Below are 22,083 nucleotides of genomic sequence, written 5' to 3' on the forward strand. Positions count from 1 at the left end.
CTGAATTTTCTATTTCAGCTCAGTGCAATGATAAAATTACAAAATATTTGAAAAAAATGACTACAATAAATTTTGTACTAAGAAGAAATAAGCTGCATTATAGTACACCTATTTCCCGGGGGTGGGGGACAAGGAATTGATCATGCCTAAGCATGGGTCTTTTGTTTACTTTTACCTTTCAGATGATAAGCCATTCTATTATCTTGCCTCTTTTAAAGTTACAAATATAAAATACAAAGAAAACTATGGAATAAGACCCTCAAGGGAATTTAAAGAAAGGAGTCATCAGATTGAGAGAATGGTAAGCCCAATAGAAATTTTGAAAGTTTATAACTGTGTTTTTCTGCCTGACTTTGAATGTAATTGTTATAGGAATTTAGCTGGTCCATGGCTCAATTTCTTCTTCTATAAAATGAGGATAATATAGCATGTAGGTCATGTGGTGTAAGGATTAAATAACTTAATGTATGTAAAATATTTAGAGTAACGTCATGCACCATTAAATGTATGTAGATTAGAGTAGGCAACTAATTAGCACCTGAGGAAATTGTTGGTTGAAACAGATATTCTCCCTAATTTTAAAATCTTGATTTTCTTTCTTAGCTCATTTTCCTTAAACTTTGTACAGATAAGAATATAGGACTGCCATGTTTTGCCTCACCACTTTGTTTACTTTGCTTTTAAAACACATAAAGGGTCACATACAAGGATATGTGTCTATGATTCTTATCAATATCAAATTTAGTTATGTCCCTCAAGTATTTTGATTTTCCTTGAAAACTTAGGCAATTATCAAGGCATTTCTAATTTTTTAAGGTATATTAGGCAAGCTAAATCCTTGTCTATCACAGCAGAAAGTCAAATAGAAGAGTCTTCCATTTTTGTTCAATGAAAACATGTCTATGGAGACTATAGATTTCTACAGTAAAACCCAGGATGTTAGCCTAGAGTGTACTCCTTTAAGCTTATGAGAGTTATTCTAGAACAAAGAAGTAATGGGTCTATAGAAAGTGACTTAATTATTATGATTTTTTATGATTAGCTATAGTCACTATCTCTTAATTCAAGGATGAGGACCTCAGCACTCCCACTCTTTACTCATTGCACTATCCTTTCTCAGAATTATTAACAACATAGGAAAGTATTTACATTTGATTTGGTTATTTATCCTTATATAGCTTGATTCTAAATGTTGAAAACCAACACTGTTTTCATTTCCACAGCTATTTAAATAGGGTTTTTCATTTAACAGGGCAGTGTTTTTTACAATTCTCTTGCCACAGTTCTTTTTCTTTTTTTTTTCATTTTATTGGTAGGTGGCTTTATTCAGAATTATGTTTAGATTATTTTATTTTTTAATTGAAATATAACTGATGTATAACATTATATTAGTTTCTGGTGTACAACATAATGATTGATATTTGTATATATTGAGAAATGATCACCACTATAAGTCTAGTTAACATGCAACACCACACAGTTACCATTTTTTTTCTTGTGATGAGAAATTTTAAGTTAGCAACTTTTGAATATACAATACAGTAGTATTAGATATAGTCACCATGTTATACATTACATCTCAAAGGACTTATTTATTTTATAACTGGAAGTTTGTACCTTTTGACCACCTTAGCCCATTTTGCCTATCTCTCACCCCTCAACTCTAGCAACCACCAATCTGTTCTCTTTCTATGAGTTTAGGTTTTTGTTTATTTGTTTTGTTTGTTTGTCTTGTTTAGATTCCATATAAGTGAGATCATATGGTATTTATCTTTCTCTGGCCTACTTCACTTATAATGCCCTCAAGGTTCATCAGTGTTGTCACAAATGGCAAGATTCCATTCTTGTTTATGTCTGAATAGTATTCCATTGTATGTATAAGCCACATTTTCTTTATCCATATATTCATAAATGAACACTTAGGTTGCTTCCAAGTCTTGTTTACTGTAAATAATGCTGCAATGAACATGGGGAAATGGGGGGTACAGATATCTTTTTGAGATACTGTTTTCATTTTCTTCAAACAAATACCCAGAAGTGGAATTGCTAGATCATATGGTAGTTCTATTTTTAATTTTTTAGGGAACTTCCATACTATTTTCCATAGTAGCTGCACCAATTCACATTCCCAACAAAAATGTATAAGAGTTCCCTTTTCTCCACATCCTCTCCAACACTTGTTATTTGTTGCCACACTTCTTTTTTTTTAAAGGAATTGCTTTATTTTTATTATTTATTTATTTATTTATTTATTTATTTTTGGCCGTGTTGGGTCTTTGTTTCTGTGCAAGGGCTTTCTCTAGTTGCGGCAAGTGGGGGCCACTCTTCATTGCGGTGCGTGGGCCTCTCACTATCGTGGCCTCTCTTTTTGCGGAGCACAAGCTCCAGATGCGCAGGCTCAGTAGTTGTGGCTCACGGGCCTAGTTGCTCGGCGGCATGTGGGATCTTCCCAGACCAGGGCTCGAACCCATGTCCCCTTCACTGGCAGGCAGATTCTGAACCACTGAGCCACCAGGGAAGCCCCTCCTCCAACTTCTACATTCTCCTCCTTGCTCACTATTCTCTGCCCATAATGGCCTTCTTTAAGATTAATTACACATTGTCTTCCTTCTACCTGGAATTGCCCCATGATCCTATTCTTTTTGTCGCTTACTTCTTCTGATCCTTCATGTATCATGTTACCTCCCTGGAGGTAATTATAGACCCCCAGCCATTATCCTATGTTACCTTACTATACTAGTTGCCTTTTGTATATTGGGTTTTTTTTTTGGCCACGCCATGGCTTGTGGGATTCTAGTTCTCTGACCAGAAATTGAAGTGGGCCCTTGGCAGTGAGAGTGTGGAGTCCTAACCTCTGGACTGCCAGGGAATTCCTGCCTTCTGTACTGTATTTAGTTTTTTATTTATTACCTTCTATCTCTGTATTCTATGAGCCCAGGGACCATAACTTTTTTTTTTCTGGCTGAGTTGGGTCTTTGTTGCTGCACACAGGCTTTCTCTAGTTGCAGCAAGCAGGGGCTACTCTTCGCTGTGGTGCACAGGCTTCTCATTGTGGTGGCTTCTTTCGTTGCAGAGTACGGGCTCTAGGCACGCTGGCTTCAGTAGTTGTGGCTCTCGGGCTCTGGAGCACAGGCTCAGTAGTTGTGGCACATGGGCTTTGCTGCTCCGTGGCATGTGGGATCTTCCCGGACCAGGGCTCGAACCCATGTCCCCTGCATTGGCAGGCGTATTCTTTACCACTGCGCCACCAGGGAAGCCCGGGACCATAACTTTTTGTTCATACTCTTTAACCAGTATTGTCACAGTACCTGAAACATAGGATACTCCTAATCAGTTGTGTTGAATCACTAAATAAATGAGAAAAAGAGGAAGTGACAGGGTATAGTGAAAGAGTCTTGAAGGAATGCAAAAGCCAGCATTTTTTTTTTTTTTCTTCATACCATTGATGAAGATTAACCATAGTTGGAGAATCAATCAATTTAGGAAAATGTTACTGTGCACATCCTTTGTGCAAAGCTGGGAAAAATGCCAAGGTCTACAAAGTACAGTCCTTTCCTTATTTGGAGTATACAGTATGGTTTATATATGGAAGTTTATGCATGTAAGATAATACAAAAAGCAAATTTAGGTAACAAGATGATATGACATATGAGAGCTTACAAGATGATATGATAATATGAGAGTTGCCACATTGCAGAATATAATTGTCAAATATAGGACTCAAACAATCAGTATTTTAGTGGTTCAGAGGAAGTAAAAATCCCTTTGAGCTAGCAGGACGTTTTCTTGGAGATGAAAGAGAAAAGCAATCTGTTTGTTTGTTTTTTTGTTTTTTGGTATATTTGTCCTCTGCTGGTATATATTCCTCTGAAAGGAACAGGAAATCTGCAGAACTTGTCTGACTTTCATGGGTGGACCCGGAAAGGGATTTCCTAGCTCCCATCTGATCTTCCATGAGGACTTAATCTGCATGCAGTTCCCAGCCAGAGGGAAGGCACAAGTTCAAGCTTGCTAAAGACAGTAACAGGGTATACTATTAGTCAGAGCCACACGTATTGTTTCAAACATGTTATTTTGGGTTTTGATGATGGAGTTCAAACCAAGGACTACAATTGGTATCTGATTTTAAGGTGAACATTTCATATTTCATTTTTCATTTTACTATGGGCTTAGAAACTATCTTGTTTTAAATGGAAGAGCCTCTAGTAATCTATTCTTAGGTTTGGACCATTAAAAAAAGGAAGGATACAATTAACTTTTGTAATTTGGACTAAATATAACATTTACTTATATATACTGAGCTCCCAGTAGAAAAATATAGACATGAATTAAACTTTTCCAGAAATTGGTTACAGCAATGATTAGGTGTCTGAAAAGAAGTGGTTCCCTTAGCCCTGTTAAACTAGAAGCAGGAAGAAGTAACCTCCCTGGAGGTTATCTTTTATAAGGTTTAGATTCAGGAAATAAAAGGTGCTTTGAGGCCTTCTTTAAGGGCTTCCTGCCCCAAGACCTCTCTGCCCCCACCAACCTGAACATCTGTCATCAGGCATATAAGTAACTCAGGGTTGTCAATGTCACTTAATGTACTTAAGAACACAAGATCTTGAACCAGGTATCCTGGGTTCACATGCCAGAACCACCCACCTCCTATGCACCCTTAGACATTTAAGTGTCTTGAGCTTCAGTTTCTTCATCTATAAAATGGGACAGATGAGAATAGAGAAAATACTCTTCTCATAAGGTGGTATGAAGTTGACAAAGAAATTGGTCCAATGCCTACCATGTAGTATGGACTTAACACATGTAAGCTGTTATGAGTAGTTATACCAACACTGTACTGTACCAGAATCTACCTATTTTTAAAAATAGAGGTCGACTCCTCAGGGAGTCTTATTAATAGGACCATGGTCTTATTAATATCACATTTTAGTTTGAATAGACTCTTAGTACTTTCTTATACTCTGATATAAGAATCCTGATCCTTTCCCAAAGTGCCGTTATGTACACAGTTCAGAATTTCAGAGGACATTTATATAACGTGCTGGAGATCTTAAAATTAGATTATTCTCCTTGTTCCTTGAGAAATGGAAATGAAATGAGTTCAGAGAAGCTTAGTGAAATTGTAAGTGACATAACTCAGAACTGTTCCATACTCCTGGAATGACTACTCATGAAGGCGGGGAGGGGGTGGTCACCACTGGAATCTTCTGGCTTCCACCTTGCTTTAGATTCCCATGGAGAACACAACATTGTAAAGCAACTATACTCCAATAAAAGTCAACTTAAAAAAAAAGAAACTATAAAAAATAAAAAAAATGTTTTAATTAAAAAAAAAAGATTCCCATGGATTTCTACTTACCCTTAGCAACATGACTTGCAGATAAAGCTAAAACAATGTGCCATTATCTTCTCTCCTTTATGATATTGTCAATCCTTAATTCATTTACTCATTTATTCATTCATGTGTTTATTCATCAAATATGCATTGAGTGTTTACTGTGGACCATGCAATGTGCCAAACACTGAAGATAGAAAGATGAATCAAACACACTCTCTGCTGTCACACAGCTCACAGTCCAGAGTGGGAAGGACAATTGTAAACCAGTGTGATAATTGCTACAATAGAATCATGTGCAAGACGCTGGGGTGGCCCAAATAAAGGAGTATTCAACTTTGTTTGAGGAAGGCAAGTCAAAGACAACTTAGGTGTCACTGGAGAATAACATAAGTGTCATTGAAGAAATTTGCCTGGGAAAAAAAGTGTACTTTAGGAAGAGGGAAGTGAATGTGTAAAGTTGTAGAGGTGTGAACCAGTCCAATGGGATTAGGAAAGAACAGGTAATTCAGTAGATAATAGGCCTTGAAGGTAGGGGTGGGGTAAGGCCAATGAAGGGATAAGATTGTGGAGCTCACACTGAGAGACAATGGCTTTTAAGCAGGAGTGTAATATACTCAGATTTGTGCTTTAGAGACATCATTCTGGATGCTGGCATTGTGGGGGAACAAGTGAGGGGAGGAAAGACAGAGCTGAATCACATAAACGTGCCAGTGAGGGGACCGCTTCAAAGGCCCAGGCACAGGTTTCGAAGGAGCTGATTTTAGACCATAGCAGTGCAATTGAAAAAAGAGAGGTAGATTCAATATTCAGGAGATAAAATCTACTGAGCATTGTTATTAATTTAGAGGAGTCAGGGAGAGGGAGGAATCTCTTGGGGAGGGAGAAAATATTCCCTCTTCCCAAAGGATGTAGTAATTAGAGGGCAAGATTTACCACGGAAGTGGGCCTTACATAAACTTACATGGACCTGCAATTTCTGACTTCTGACTCTCAGTCCAGTGCTTTCTTTGCCTCTTAAGGCAGTGCCTCAGTAATCTTTTGGGAATCAGGTCCCTTCAGGAGATCAGTTCACTGAATATTCAAAATCCTTCAATGGTTCAGACTGGAAAAAGCAAGTAATAAATTGCTGGCAGTATGAAGTGTGGTGAAACATCCTGCCTGCCAGACAGATGATTAACAAGTGAGGGTGTCGAGTCTCATGACAGATGTTGTTACATGTTATGTCAAATGCTCTTATAATGAGATATTCATTTAAAAAATCAACAAATTGATATCAATAGGAGACTAGATGCCATATTCAAGAATAAGGCAAATTGAAAAATAGCACAGATACTTTAACTCATTTGACAATAATCAAAATGAACAGTATGAATAGTTTTTAATATGCCAGGCAAGGTGTGATATGTGTGATATACATTATTTCATTTAATCCTCAAAACAACTCTATGACGTAGATAATGGCGTTATCTCATTTTATAGCAAAAATCGAACAATTGTGGTGAGGTTGTTCAGTTTTACAAGAACTAGAACCCGGTTTTGTCTTACCACTGCAAATAATCAGTTCACAAGTCTGGGAATAAACCAAAATCCTTATCTTTGCTTCAAGTCTCTAGATAAGATGAGAAATAACACTTTTCTTAAGACTAATACTTACTTTAAATTTTTTTTCTGTTCAGATGTCTAGGATATTTCAACATTCTTCCGGAGAGGGTTGGTTTATCAAATCACATGTTATCAAATTAAGGTATGTAAACTTGGTTTGCTACTTCAAACTGGTACATTTAGGAAGCATTTGATCAGCACAATTGCTCAGCATCCCTGATCAGATCTTTGCAGGAACACAAAGATTTCATAAATTTTGAGGCAGCTTATACTGCCTAGCCATTTCCCAGTCATGATAGAAAGATATAAAGTGCTCTATGACAAGAGGCAAGGTCAGTTATTAGATTAAAAAAAAAGGTATTCTCCAAGAGAAAAAAATACAGGAAGATGGTGCTGCTGATACATCCTGCTCCTTAAATCAGGGAATAAGTAGAATTTAGGCAAGCTCTTTTTTTTTTTTAATTTTTAGTGGAGTATAGTTGCTTTACAATGTTGTATTAATTTCTACTGTACAGCAAAGTGAATCAGCTATACGTATACATATATCCCCTCTTTTTTGGATTTCCTTCCCATTTAGGTCACCGCAGAGCATTAAGTAGAGTTCCCTGTGCTATACAGTAGGTTCTCATTAGTTACCTATTTTATACTTACTATCAATAGTGTATATATGTCAATCCCCATCTCCCAATTCATCCCACCCTCCCCTTCCCCCTTGGTATCCATATGTTTGTTCTCTATGTCTGTGTCTCTATTTCTGCTTTGCAAATAAGATCATCTATACCATTTTTTTAGATTCCACATTATGCATTAATATACGATATTTTTCTCCTTCTGACTTATTTCACTCTGTATGACAGTCTCTAGGTCCATCCACGTCTCTACAAATGACCCAATTTCGTTCCTTTTTATGGCTGAGTAATATTCCATTGTATACATGTTCTACATCTTCTTTATCCATTCCTCTGTTTGTGGACGTGTAGGTTGTTTCCATGTCCTGGCTATTTTAAGTAGTGCTGCAATGAACATTGGGGTACATGTGTCTTTTTGTAGACCAGCTCTTTTTGATTGTCCTCACTTTAAGCCCACTCAACAATCAGACTATGATTTTCTCTGCAATAAGGTTTACCTTTAATGCCACTGCATTTTTATTATTTCTAACGTCTTTTCATTTTATGCTCTGATAAAAGGCAATATACATAAATTGAACATACACGTTGTCAAAGACTAAAATAAATTACTAGAATTCATCCTGAATGTGTTTTAATAGAATGTCCAAAAGGCTTGGCATTTACTGGAATAATATATCTTGTTTTCTATCAATTTTGATGAAAGTTTTAAACTTTTGCTGTGGATATCAATCAATATACACACATACATATATATATCATACTATATATACACATACATATTATATATATACACATATGCTATACATGTATATACATGTATATATATATACATATATATATTTGTAATATTTATTTGCTTCACTTTTTGATGGTAAACATATATATGGTTAAGGAACCCATGCCTTTTCTTTCCCTTTCCCCCTTCCTACTTTCCTTCCTTCCTCCCTCCCTTCCTTCCTTCCTTCCTTTTTTTTTTGTATATTTCAAATTAAATTCATTCTCAAAAGGCAACTAGAGTCTTTCTAGACCTACACATTAGTGTACATTTATACATTTGAACTTATCAAATGATTTCCTTTTATAACTGCTTTCTTTAATCATCCATGTATCAAACACATATTAACTGACTACCAAACCCCAAAATACCAATGGCTTAACACAATAAAGGCCTATTTCATTTCCATGGTACAGTCCAAACAGTTAGAAGCGGCAGCAGGGGATGTAGGTGCTGGTTGGGATTGTGGAATGGACTTGCCCAATGAATCGTCTACGTCTGGTTGGCAAATAAGGGAAGAGTGCAAGCATAGAGCGTGGTACAGGAGGTCTTTAAGGGCAAGGCCCGGAAGTGGGGTACATCATTTCTTCCTGCATTTCATTGTCCAGAGTTCACTAGAGAGTTTCAATAAACTGCAAGGAAGGCTAGGAAATGAAATCTAGCTCTTGCTCTGAAGGCAAAGGCAACTGGGTTTGGTGAATACAAAGCCTTGTCTCTGCCACACCACTACTGAAGAATAATGACCTTGGTTACAACTGTGTCTCAGAATGCCTTAAAAAGAAAATCATTTAAGTGCATGTGAAGCATGATTTCATGAAATCTCCTTCTCCCACAACCTCCTCTAGACGATGAGCCAAGTTAGGGGTGAGAATAATTTTGTTCCAGCTATGTATCTTAGCCGGTATTCCTAGAGATAATTTAGAAATCTGATACACACATATGCTACTCACTATGTTTCTTTAAATTTAGTATGAATCCTAATATGTAAAAACAGTTAATGGTTAGAGAAGTCGCTTTATTATGATTATCTGTTTATCTGCTTTTTTGCTCTTCAGGCCAGATGAAAACGGTGTGAACATTCTTATGGTGCTCATGTTTCAACACCCATCTACTGATAGTGCTGAGCAAATCAGGACAAATATTGAAAGGATTCTATATCAAAGTCTGAAGACAAAACAGTTGCCTTTGACTGTAAACAAACCATCAATTACACTCACATGTAAGTCCTTTTACCATCTTTGTGGTTCCCTCCCTTCGCAATCCTCTTTTTATTTTTCATAAGAATTTAGCTCAAAGTATTCTCTCATTTCAAGAATTCACCCCTGATGAACATACGTCAGTGTGGAATAAAGCTAAAATAAAAATTCACTATGAGGTAAAGTTTAGTTTTATGATTTTTTTCATATTTGACTTGGGCATTGCTATGGGTTTTTAATTTCCCCCCATATATGTATTATCATGTTGGATCTTTTCAGAAACATGAAAGGGTAGGTGTTATTTCCACCATTTTAAGGAAACTAGACTCAAGTAAGATGTCAGACATGGGACTAGCAAGCCTTGGGGGAAGAATTAAAGTACAGGTATCCTGACTGCCAGAGGTCTTTACTGGTCAGTTATGGGGGTTAGCTTCTATAGTATCAAAGAAACAGACATCTTTATGAAGGTTGACCCCTGTTGGAAGAACCATTGACATGAACTGTAAAGAGGTTCTCTAGTTTATTTCCAATTGAAAACAATTTCTTATTCATCTCCTCATTGATTCCTCACAACACAAACTCAGAAAAGTTGTCATTTTATTTTCCCCCAAAAGTGGAAGAAAATGAAGTTCAAAAGGTTATGAAACTAAAACTACCTCACAACTAGTTGGAAACCAAATTGAGAGACATTTCTATTTTTCTATGCCAACATATAATTAGAGAAAGTAAAATAATGTGTTTCAAATAAGATTGTAAGTGCCAAGGTAAGGGACTGTGTCTTTATATTTTCTTACTCCTCCCCCTGAACTCTAGTATACATCTCACAGGCATTAGGTGTTCCAGCTCTGTTCACTGCTTCCAATTAAGTATTTCCAAGTGTAGTTACTTCTGACTTAATACCAAAAAATAAGGCTTGTCCTTTGGACCTAGAGTCTTTTCCCCTCCCAGCAGCCATGAATTGAAGAAACAGATCATCTAAAGTGAATTTCTCTATTGTTAGACATCAGGAAAATCCTTTAAATACATTTTGAGATAGAATCTCCACACATAATAGTGACAACTTCTTCCTGAAGTAATTAGAAATGATGTAGAGTATGGTATCCATCTTTATTTTTAATCAATTATATTCCAAAGAAAAATATGACATTTTCCAGAACTCTATAAATGGCAATCTCAAACTAAATCTCAATTCCTAATAATATAATTTCCCTAATACATGATTATATAAGCTAAAGTAAAATATCCACCATAAAAAATGTTAAAATTGTAGAGTTTCTTATTTTACAATTTTTAAAAATCATTTTTCAGCCTTCTTGGTCATGTATACTGACTTGTTACTATAAAGGTTGTTTTAATATCAAAATAACGATATTCTATGACCATCCTCAATAACCAAAATTCTACTACATATATTTTCTTCTGCCACATACATAGCTCTCATTAAATGAAGAGAAGTGAAATGTCCAGGAAATCTATTAATCTATTAATATTCTTTTTCAAAATATCATGTTCCATTTTATCCCAATATTACAATTATTTACCCATCACTAAAGACTCTTGTTATATTTTTACTATTTCTCATTCTTGAGTCTTGATTTAAATTCACCTTTTTGCTTGCTAAACTCTATCCTCAAGTTATTTTTTTTCTCTTTTGTTTCTTTTTTTTTAACGTCTTTATTGGAGTATAATTGCTTTACAATGGTGTGTTAGTTTCTGCTTTATAACAAAGTGAATCAGCTATATTCAAGTTATTTTTAAATAAGAAAATTATACAGATGGTATATTTTCTGAGAACTTGCATGTCAGAATCTCTTTCTACTTCCTTTTTCTCATTTTATAGGATTATTGGACCATAAACTTTCCCAAATAATTGTATATACATTATTGCCTTTTATTCTAGTGTTTTTGTTATAGAGTAGAAGTCTAAGGCTGGTGTGATTTTTATTCTTATATAGGTTACCTTTTTGGTTTCTGGATGAAGGTAGGAAATCTTTATCCTATAACTTTTTTTCTTTCTTTCTTTCTTTTTTTTTTGCCAAGAGATCTAGATGTGGTTGTATTTGGCACTAAACTTTGGGAAATTATGAGCATTTTCAATGTGTACACTATTTTTTTTCTCATTCTGGAAAAATGTTCTTCCTCTATAAATCTGATGATTGACTCTGTTCCAATTGTTCTTTTTTTTCTTCCTCAGGAACACAAATGATTTATTACCTGAATGTCCATTTTCTGCTCTCCATGTCAATCATTATTTCTAGTTCCAGCTCAGGTTACTTTCCTCTGCATTCTGAAAGATCTCATCAGATCTATACTCCTGAAAACCACTTATCTCTGTTATCTGGTGTCACTTTTTCTTTTTACTACTTTTACGTGGATTTTATATCTGTTATGACATTTCTGTAATTTTTTGAATTTTCTTTAGTGACAGACAACTCTTTCATTATGTGTACTCTTATCACAGCATATTTTCCCCTTATGTTTGGCTACTTTTGTTTAATAAGATCATGTTTTCTTGCATATCTTTGCTGATACCAAGCACATGTCCTAAAAATTTTTGAAGAAAACTTTCTGAGATATGTCTGTCTTCTGAGTTTATATATCATCTGATTTAGAGGACCTTAACCATACCGTACAGTTAGATGCAGGATTAATTTCTGATCTTACAAATAGAGTATATGAAAACTACATCAACTACCCATTTTAGAGTACCACCAGCTCCAGCATTCACTGGTGCCAGTGCTCTTTCTTTCTCTGTTTAAATTGCTTTTCATTAGTCCATTCCTTGTGTGATAACAAAATACCATAGATTGGGTAGTTTATAAATGGCAGAAATATATTTCTCACAGTTCTGAAGGCTAGAAGTCTGAGATCAGGGTGCCAGATGGTCCGGTGAGGGCCCTCTTCTGACTCAGACGTCTTGCTGTATAGTCAAATGGTGGAAGAGGCTAGGGATCCCTGTGCACACTCTTCCATAAGGCCCTAATCCCATTCATGAGAGCTCCACCTTCATGACTTAAGCACCTTCACCTACTAATACCACCACCTTTAACGGTTAGGATTTCAACTATAAATTTTGGGGTACACGTTCAGACCATTTAATAAAATAACTACATTTTCATAGAACTTTTCATCTTTCCTGTGTCCCTAGATAGGATGGTGTGCTGGACAGTGTGGCTTCTTTTGAACACACACAGAGAGAAAAGACTTGGTGGGTCACAGTTGGATGGTTCAAACTATAGTTTCTATTTGGCTAGCTTTATTCCCTGGGCTGGGGAATCACAACAGCGGTGGCTTTGTCGGAATTGTTGGGGTTCTCCACACAATTCTGGTTCAGGGATATAGCTTGGGTAATCTAAGAAGTTGCTTTTTAAACCAACCAACCGAATACTGCAGTTACTGAAAATTACTACCAGAATTTATAATTTTTCTTATCCTTCCTTAATTACTGGTGATTTTTCTCCTTTTGCCTTTGAACATTACCATAGACTCAATTTTTTTCTTCTGCAATATGAAGATAATAACATCTAACATAGAGGGTTGTTATAAAAATTAGGGAAAATATATGTAACACTATGTACAGGGCCTGGCTCATAACTAGTAGATATTATTTTTATTATTATTATCTTCATGCTTACTTTAAGGGGAAGTTGGGAGAGGAAGTATTAGGCACTACTGATATGGTACCATATTAACCTAGACACTCTATTTGTTCAATTTTATGGTCACCTTAAGCTAAAGCTATTTAACACTAAGGGAGTTATGATAAATTTGTAAATATGATTTCAGGCAACTATTTTTTACCTGTTTTTGAATAAAACCCCTTTTTGTAAAAAAAAAAAAACTTGTATTCTTAACAAAATATAAATAATTAAAAAGCACATTAATAAAGTATGCTAATATACTTTCAAGTATTACTTAAGGTTGATTTGAAGTCTAATCAATTGAGGGTTTGCTATCAGGGAATCAGAATTTTTTTTTAAACTAATCTTTTAAATCTTAGAAAAGCAAAAAAGTCATTGTATTTAAGACTTAAATTTCAGTGCTTTTCAAAGACAGTCTACAGATTCATGTCAAGGCAGAATCATGACCGACATTCAGTGTTGGGCTCTCTCTCAGTAGTAAGAATACAAGCTTTGATGTGGATCCTTCTAATTTTATATACAACTCTGTCACTTACCAGCTGGGTGACCTCCAGTAGTTTACGTTCTCCTCCAGAGCCGAGTTTTCTCATTTGAAAAGTGTTTTGCTATAAATGTATCTGAAACCCTTAGCAGATGATCTATACATTTTTATGCTCAGTAATTTATCTACCTACCTATTTATTCATCCATATATGCTTCATATGGAGACCGAAGTTAATTCCTGGTTTGGATGCCTTGAAATGTTGGTAAGTATTTTCTGAACCTCAATAGGATTACTAGGACCCCTACAGAATAACCCCAGAGACTGAGTTCTAGGAATGGGTTAAAGAATAGCAGGTTCAATGGACTGTCTAACCATCTGCACGCAGTGCAAATCAGGATGTGCTTTTTTTCCACTCCTTTTCATGAAAACAAACTAACACATGTTTCTGTGACAGACTGGAATAAGGATGACATCTTCATACATGCCATTACCAGCATCCTCTTCTACTGAAAGGATTGTCCAAGGAAGTGAAACAGCTATGGAAGGGCAGTGGCCATGACAGGCCAGCCTCCAGCTCATAGGGGCAGGCTAGCAGTGCGGAGCTAGCCTCATCAGTAACACGTGGCTGCTCACGGCGGCTCACTACTTCCGCAAGTAAGTTTATTACAGCTGTTGCTAGTCTTCCTTACTCAGTTATTAATTACCGTCAATTTAGTGCTGGGAAGAGTCCAATCTCACCAGCTTATCCTCTACTCCATTCTGGATGGACCCCTAAATACATTATGGTTGCTCTACGCCCCAATCATACTCATCCCCTCACCCTTCTCTCCGTATCTATCATGTTTGGTTTGCATCATTCTTATGGCTCTTACCACATATTCTCTTGTAGCATCATGACACCAGTGTGATCTTTTCTACCATACCATAAATTATTTTAGTTTAAAGACTATTATACAGGTAACAAATTTAAACTCTTCTACCTATTTAAAGAGAAAATTCAGCCACTTTAAAAAATATTATTGCATCTATCCTCCAACTATCAACATCCACCATCACTTTAGTTAAGTGATGAGAAAAAAATCAAATAAGGAAAAAGAAAAAAATCAAAGGTATCACTCTTGAAGCTCTCCCTTCCAATTGCATTATCCAAGAACTGTGTGGGCTATTATGGACCAGAGAGGTGTGTGGATGGTGAGAGAGACCAGCCAGCCTTTATCACTGCCCTCATAGTATGTAAGACCAGTCATACACAACCCAAAAGGAGTTCTCTGCTTGGGCTTTCACAGTTGTAGCTCTTAACACTCAGCTATATCACTTCACATACACAGACATGCACAGGCACGCTACTGCCCCAAGATCAGGGACACACTATCTTTTCTCCCTGAGGTTTCACCATCAGGGTACAGAAAGTTTTTCCTTTTAAACCCTCAAAAGACAAAAGCTCTGAGTAAAGCCCTGGCCAGTGGCACTGTTCACACACCCTTTCAGAGGAAACTATCCTTGGTGTGTCTAGGATGTGCTTGATCATCCTTCTGCGGTAACACCCAAATTGTTTCAAGATGCCTACACCTTTATATATGGAGCAGATGTGCAATGAGAATGACCTAATGAATTTAAGGTGATTGTCTGTCACTCTCTCATGAAAGAAGAGAAAAGGGACTCACACAAATTCACAACCCCGAAAATAACTAGCATCATGCCTTAGGTAAACTTGAGTCTCACTAATTTTTCAAGGCTTTCTGATTTTTTTTCATGTTTACAGAATCCTCCAATCTTCACACTTGTGTTTGGGAGTGTCATCTATTTTGCTTTATAACTGATCTTTGCTTATATAAATTAAAAATAAATAAGCCCAGAATGTCAATGCATTTAGTGAAGAATATAAGCTATAATGACTGAGATACATTTTCGGCAGGTCCAGTGCCATCTCTGTGTGTTGGCAGACCTACATGGGGATCGGCCATTGAGTTTGATAAAATAGAGATAACTGGTGACCGTGATAAAAGAAATTGTGATTATATGATGGGGATGGGAATGAATTCAAGAGAGAAAAGAAGGAGAAGGTTTGGATGTAGTGAGTTTAGATGCCACTTTCAAGGAGTTTTTACATAAATGGGAGCAGAGAAATTTGACAGTTGGGGGTGGTTGTGGACTCAAAGGAAGGATTTTTTAAAATATGAGAAATGTAATAGCATATTTTATGCCAGTAATAATAATAATATAAAAGAGTTGGGAAAGGTAATGATCCTGGAGAGAAAGGGTTCCATTTCGCAGGTGATATAATTTCATGTAACTGCATAATGCAGTGTACTGTTGTGAAGGAAAAATAAGGATTCTTTGAAGGCAATATCACAATTATCCAAATACTTTTAAAATTTTTATGTTTTTTTCCTACAGAATTAGTGTATTTTTTAAAATTTTGTTTAAGACAAATGTTAGTACTTTTATGTCCATGAAAAAAGATCCCAGTCTTTGTGAAACAAGAGTGTGTATGGAAAAAGGTCTTGACAGGATATCATGAGACCTAGGCCATCTCTCTCTGACAGTAACCAGGTGGATATGTGACTTACCTGGGCAAACCATTTAACTTCTTAGTAAGTCTCAGTGTTCTTATCCACAAAACATATTGAACTGTGCCTACGACTGGAGACTCCCTTTCTGGTTGATGATACATGAAGAGATGGGTATTCCTGTTTTGTCCACTCCATTAGCTTACAAGCTCCTTAATGACTGAAGTAACATATGTCTTCGTAGCTTCCAGAATTCTAGTTTTCAAATGAATGCTTCAGCTCTAAGACTTCTGCTTTGAATAAAATCTTCCTTTAAAGTGTAAATAAGTAAAACAGATGAGAGGCACTTCCCTGGTGGTGCAGTGGTTAAGAATCCGCCTGCCAATACAGAGGACACGGGTTCGATCCCTGGTCCGGGAAGATCCCATATGCCGTGGAGCAACTAAGCCCATGCACCACAACTACTGAAGCCTGTGCTCTAGAGCCCATGAGCCACAACCACTGAGCCCACGCGCCACAACTGCTGAAGCCTGCGTGCCCTAGAGCCCGTGCACCACAACTACTGAAGCCCCCACGCTCTAGGGCTCGCATGCCTCAACTACTGAGCCCGCGTGCTGCAACTACTGAAGCCCACACGCTTAGAGCCTGTGCTCCGCAGCAAGAGAAGCTGCCACAATGAGAAGCCTGCACACTGCAACGAAGGGTAGCCCCCGCTCACCACAACTAGAGAAAACCCGCATGCAGCAATGAAGACCCAACGCAGACCAGAAAAAAAAAAAAAAAGATTATATACATAACCAAGTGGAAATTAAAAAAGAAACAACAACAGATGAGAGAGGAGCCCTCCCTATATCCCAATACCTCCACCCCTAGGCTCGGCCTGCTCATCCCTGGGGCAGTGCAGAGTACTCTGAAAACCACTGATCTTTCAGGTTTTTCATTATACTTAAAAGTTTATGATTCACCAACACAGTAATCCTGCATGAACAAGGAAATCCCCTTTCTGAATTCTCTTCTGTGTGATTTCCTTTTAAATAATTTTCTTCTACATAGAGAATTTCAAGTTTCTCTATATTTCTAGTCATTCTTGAAAGGGATAATTAGACAAAGAGGGAACTGGGCTTTAGATTAGAATAGGGAGGTAAAGAGATGATAGGAGTAGACAGAATTTGCTTGTTATGTAACCTTGTGGTAGAGAAAAGCATCTGTGTTAAGGAAGAGCCTCAAAAATAGTAAGAGGGACTGACTAGGCCAGGTCAAAGGTTGTGGGAGCACTAACAACATGACACTGAATAGGGCTGCTTAGCTCTTGAGTATTGGGGCAGGGTATGGGCCTTGGGTGGAGAAACAATCCTGTGTACATATGAGGGTTTGCGAAGCAAACAAATTACACTTTATCTCAAAGATCAAGGTAAGACCCAGTAAACAAGAACTGACAGGTGAGTCATAAAATAAGAATGGATGGAGTGTCTCATACAGAAGGAAAATACCTCTTATGGTGCATAATACCCAAAACAAATCAAAATTAATTTCTACATACTTCACTGAAATTATAGAAGAAATCAAATTTGAAGAGTTTCTAATAAACATGGAATTAAAATATTAGAAACTAATTGTATAGTACCCATTACTATTATTATTCCAAACATAGCATGGAATTCCATTTAGTCACTGTACTCTCTTTAATTTTAGAGTATGTAAAATATTTTAAGGGCTTTCATACTCTCATTTGTATCAATATTTTAACCTCTTTTTTCCATAAGGTCATCAACTGCAAATTCTCTCACCCTAGGGATTTTTCAGGAGCATAATTCCAATAGTTGGGGAGAATATGGTCTCAATCATTTTTCAAGGATACAGTTAAGCATCACACATCTTAGCCTTTATATTTTGCAGACATAAAGACCCAAGTCAATGGATTGCTACTTTTGGCACAACTATAACGCCACCCACAGTGCAACGAAGTGTGAGGAAAATTACCTTTCATGAGAATTACCATAGAGAAACAAATGAAAATGACATTGCTTTGGCTCAGCTTGCTACCCGAGTTGAGTTTTCAAATGTAGTTCAGAGTTTGCCTCCCAGATTCATCCATAAAGTTGCTGTCTAAAACAAGTGTATTCGTCACAGGGTTTGGATCCATTGTGGATGATGGTGAGATGTTCAACATAATTTACTTAGTACAATTTTATCCTGGGATCTAATGAGGCATCTAGGGGATACCTCTTTAGACTCTTCATTAAAATGTGGATGTTTCTGGGCTTCCCTGGTGGCCCAGTGGTTGAGAATCTGCCTGCCAATGCAGGGGACACGGGTTCGAGCCCTGGTCTGGGAAGATCCCACATGCCGCGGAGCAGCTGGGCCCGTGAGCCACAACTACTGAGCCTGCGCATCTGGAGCCTGTGCTCCGCAACAAGAAAGGCCGCGACAGTGAGAGGCCTGCGCACCGCGATGAAGAGTGGCCCCCACTCGCCGCAACTAGAGAAAGCCCTTGCACAGAAACGAAGACCCAACACAGCCAAAAATAAAAATTAATTAATTAATTAATTTAAAAAAAAAGTGGATGTTTCTAATGTGTATGGCTGTGAGAAGAAAAAGGTACTGTGGGTTAAAAAGTAACAGGAATCAGATACCTGTCCTTGAGGAGTTCGCAATTAATTGGAGCAGTGGTGAGGAAAGGGAGAGGTCAATAACATGATGAAAAGAACAGACTGTTTTAGATAGTATAAGAAGGAACAAAATGCTATGGGAGTACAAGGGAGTAAAGGATTACAAATTGTATATTTGCCAGATGTAAACACTTCCGGTTAGCATATACTTCATATACTTTTTTTGGTTTAAATTCTTCCTAATTTTAATGAGGATATATAATGATCATAAACATGAAAGTGTTTTGTGAATGTTTTGAGACTCAGTTGTGCAGTATTCTCTCCTCCTAACCACTGGCCTTGCTCTCTGCTGGTGTCATATTGTTGGTGTATCTTAGGCATTTGTTTTGTTTCTCATGTTTTGAAACACCTGAAGTAACATGCAGGGGTCCCCCACCCCCAGGCCGTGGACCGGTAGCGGTCTGCAGCCTGTTAGGAACTGGGCCACACAGCAGGAGGTGAACAGCGGGCGAGCGAGAGAAGCTCCATTTGCTGCTCCCCATCGCTCACATTACCGACTGAACCAATGCTCACATTACCGCCTGAACCAATCCTCCCACTCACTGGTCCATGGAAAAACTGTCTTCCACGAAAACGGTCCCTGGTGCCAAAAAGGTTGGGGACAGCTGCTATACAGCATAGAGTAGGGCAAATAGACCTGTGCAGCTTGTATCCTGGTTTCTTCTTGAGTAGCTTTTGGAAAATCAATGAACTTCTCTGAGCCTCAATTTCCTTACATGGAAAAATGTGAAGTTGGACAAGATCAGTGTGATGAACCCTCTTCTCATGAAAAAAAAGGGCATACACACACAATATTGCATGTAGTTCTGAGGGTTCCAATAACTCTTGAAGAGCCACAAATATGATATAATATTGGGTCATGTATGTGTATTGTTCCTTGCATGTAGACATTTATGACACAGGAAATAAAATTAGGCAATAATTAAATAATAAAACAATCTTAATGTTTTGCTCCTAGGAATATACAATTTATGTGTCTTCTGAGTCTTAGATATAGCTCTATTCAAAGAACATGTTTTTCATTTTTACATTTGTTTGTGTAGTAGGACCTACACAAAATAGACTTCAGCAAGCCAGGGTGGAAACCATAAGCACTGATGTGTGTAACAGAAAGGATGTGTATGATGGCCTAATAACTTCAGGAATGTTATGTGCTGGATTCATGGATGGAAAAGTAGATGCATGTAAGGTTAAGTGCAAAGTCAAGGTCAAAGCTTTAAAAGGAAAGTTTCTGTTAACTATTTCTAATTTGGGCATATACTTTACCTGGGAGAAAAAAATGACATGAATTTTACCAAAGACTCAGTTTGCTTAAATAAACATGATAACAAAAATGATCATACTGAGTGTTTACTACGCCAAAACAATGCTAAGCACTTTCTATACATTATTTCATTTAATATAATGAGATTGAAGCATTATTATAATTATCCCTATTTTACAAATTAGGAAATTAAAGTCTATTGCTCCAAATTTCTGGTTCACACAATAACTCTTATGCTCTATTGTTATTTTCTTAAATGAATTTGTAATCGAAAGACAGAGAAACCTCTCCTCTGAAGACCACTTTATTCAGCTCTATCATCATCTCTCATGCATCTTGTTTTTATTCCCCCACCTCCAAATCTCTCTACTTTGTCCCTTTCATTCTTTCATGACTGACACCTGAAACAGATTTCGTCTCCATCCCAAGGCCTGCAATATTAACGTCAACTCATTTAAACGCTGGATTCTTAGTTCCTAGATCTCCTAACCTCCAGTGATCTTCACTCCTCCTCAGTCACCTATTCTTAGGGTCACACCTTGAGCTTTGTCACCAAAAACTATTCCATTTCCAGCAACACTAAATCCCCAAGTCATCCTATTTAACAACAATCCTCAATCCTTCTGCCTGCTTTTCAACTACTTCTGTTTCTTTGGCCACACTCTGTTACACCCCAACCTTCCAACCCTCACCCCCCAACATACACAACTTACACATATATTCTTTGTGTCCCTTCTCTGTTTTATTTTTATCTTTAGCTCTTGCACCATTCAGCACACAATATATTTTATTTAACTGGCTTATTATCTGTCTCTTTCACTAACCTAGAATGTGAGTTCCATGAAGGCACACATTTTAGAGCAACTATTTTATTTTACTGCTGTATTACCAACACCTAAAACATTGCCTGGCACAAATATTTGTTGGCTGAATATCATCCTTCTTCAATTTCATAGAGACCTGTAGAGCACAGCTTCTCTGCTATTTCACATCCCATTAATCCTTTCCTTTCTTCCACCATCCACTTGTCCAATTTAGATTTCACTGCGATCATTTTTTTTTTTTTTGGCCACGCCTTGCAGCATGTGGGATCTTAGTTCCCCCACCAGGGATCAAACCCCTGCCCCCTGCAATGGAAGCACGGAGTCTTAACCACTGGACTGCCAGGGAAGTCCCCGTGATCATTTTTTAAACACTTTTGCTAATACCCCAAGTCCACCTGATGCTCTCTCTTCCCAGTATTTCTGTCTGACAAAGTCCCAAACCTGGAAGAACTCAATTATTTAGTCTCTCTCTCTCTCTGCCTGTATCTGGGAAGTCAAATGCTCCTGGAAAAAATACAAGAGAACCCATGGTTACACTATAGGTTCCAGATAACAAAACTGACAACCTTACTCTTTTTGTTAGTTTGTTTTTTTCTAAATCTACCTTTCTCTGAATTCTTCTGCCATTTTCTACTTTCCTTAACTTCCAGTTTCTCCTGCCTGTTTATTCTCAACTGATGATTTTGTTTCCCAATTTTCAAAGAAAAATGTAAGTCAAAAGAGGGGAGTTTCCCCATGTTCCCAGCACCAAGCATACAGACATGCCTTCATCCGGACCCTTGTCATCCACCTTCAGCTTAGATTACAACAGAGAAGCTGCCTCTTCGCTAAGGCTGGTCCCTTCTCCTTTGCTCCATTTCTTCTTCTTGCTGGCCTTTAGGGAAATTTACACTGGCAATTATGTCCTCTCTCTCTCTTTTCAGACTCAACATTTCTCTTGTAACTAGATCCTTCTCTATTCAGTTCTCTTAAGTTAGGGAAAAAAAGAAATAGCCAATTCTTCTTTGACCCATAATGCCTCCAGCTAGCTTCTCATCTTACCTCTTTACCACCAAATATTTGCAAAAATGTCTCTACCCATGGTCTCAATTTCCTCACCTCCCACTAACTCCTCAAACCATTTCAGTATGGTTTCTGCCCTATTACTTCAT

The 22,083-nt window shown here is 37.3% G+C and overlaps 1 protein-coding gene across 1 annotated transcript in view; it reads left to right on the plus strand.

The window, feature by feature from the left end:
- Positions 1-1,568: 1,568 nt before the first annotated feature.
- Positions 1,569-22,083, plus strand: part of TMPRSS11D (transmembrane serine protease 11D) — a 256,137-nt gene continuing 235,622 nt past the window's right edge. The window contains exon 1 of the mRNA XM_082390259.1: positions 1,569-7,413. The gene's annotated coding sequence lies outside the window, so the exon portion shown is untranslated. The remainder of the gene's footprint in view (positions 7,414-22,083) is intronic.

Source organism: Balaenoptera borealis, assembly GCF_965194805.1.
Source record: "Balaenoptera borealis genome assembly, chromosome: 4".
Classification (NCBI taxonomy): Eukaryota; Metazoa; Chordata; class Mammalia; order Artiodactyla; family Balaenopteridae; genus Balaenoptera; species Balaenoptera borealis.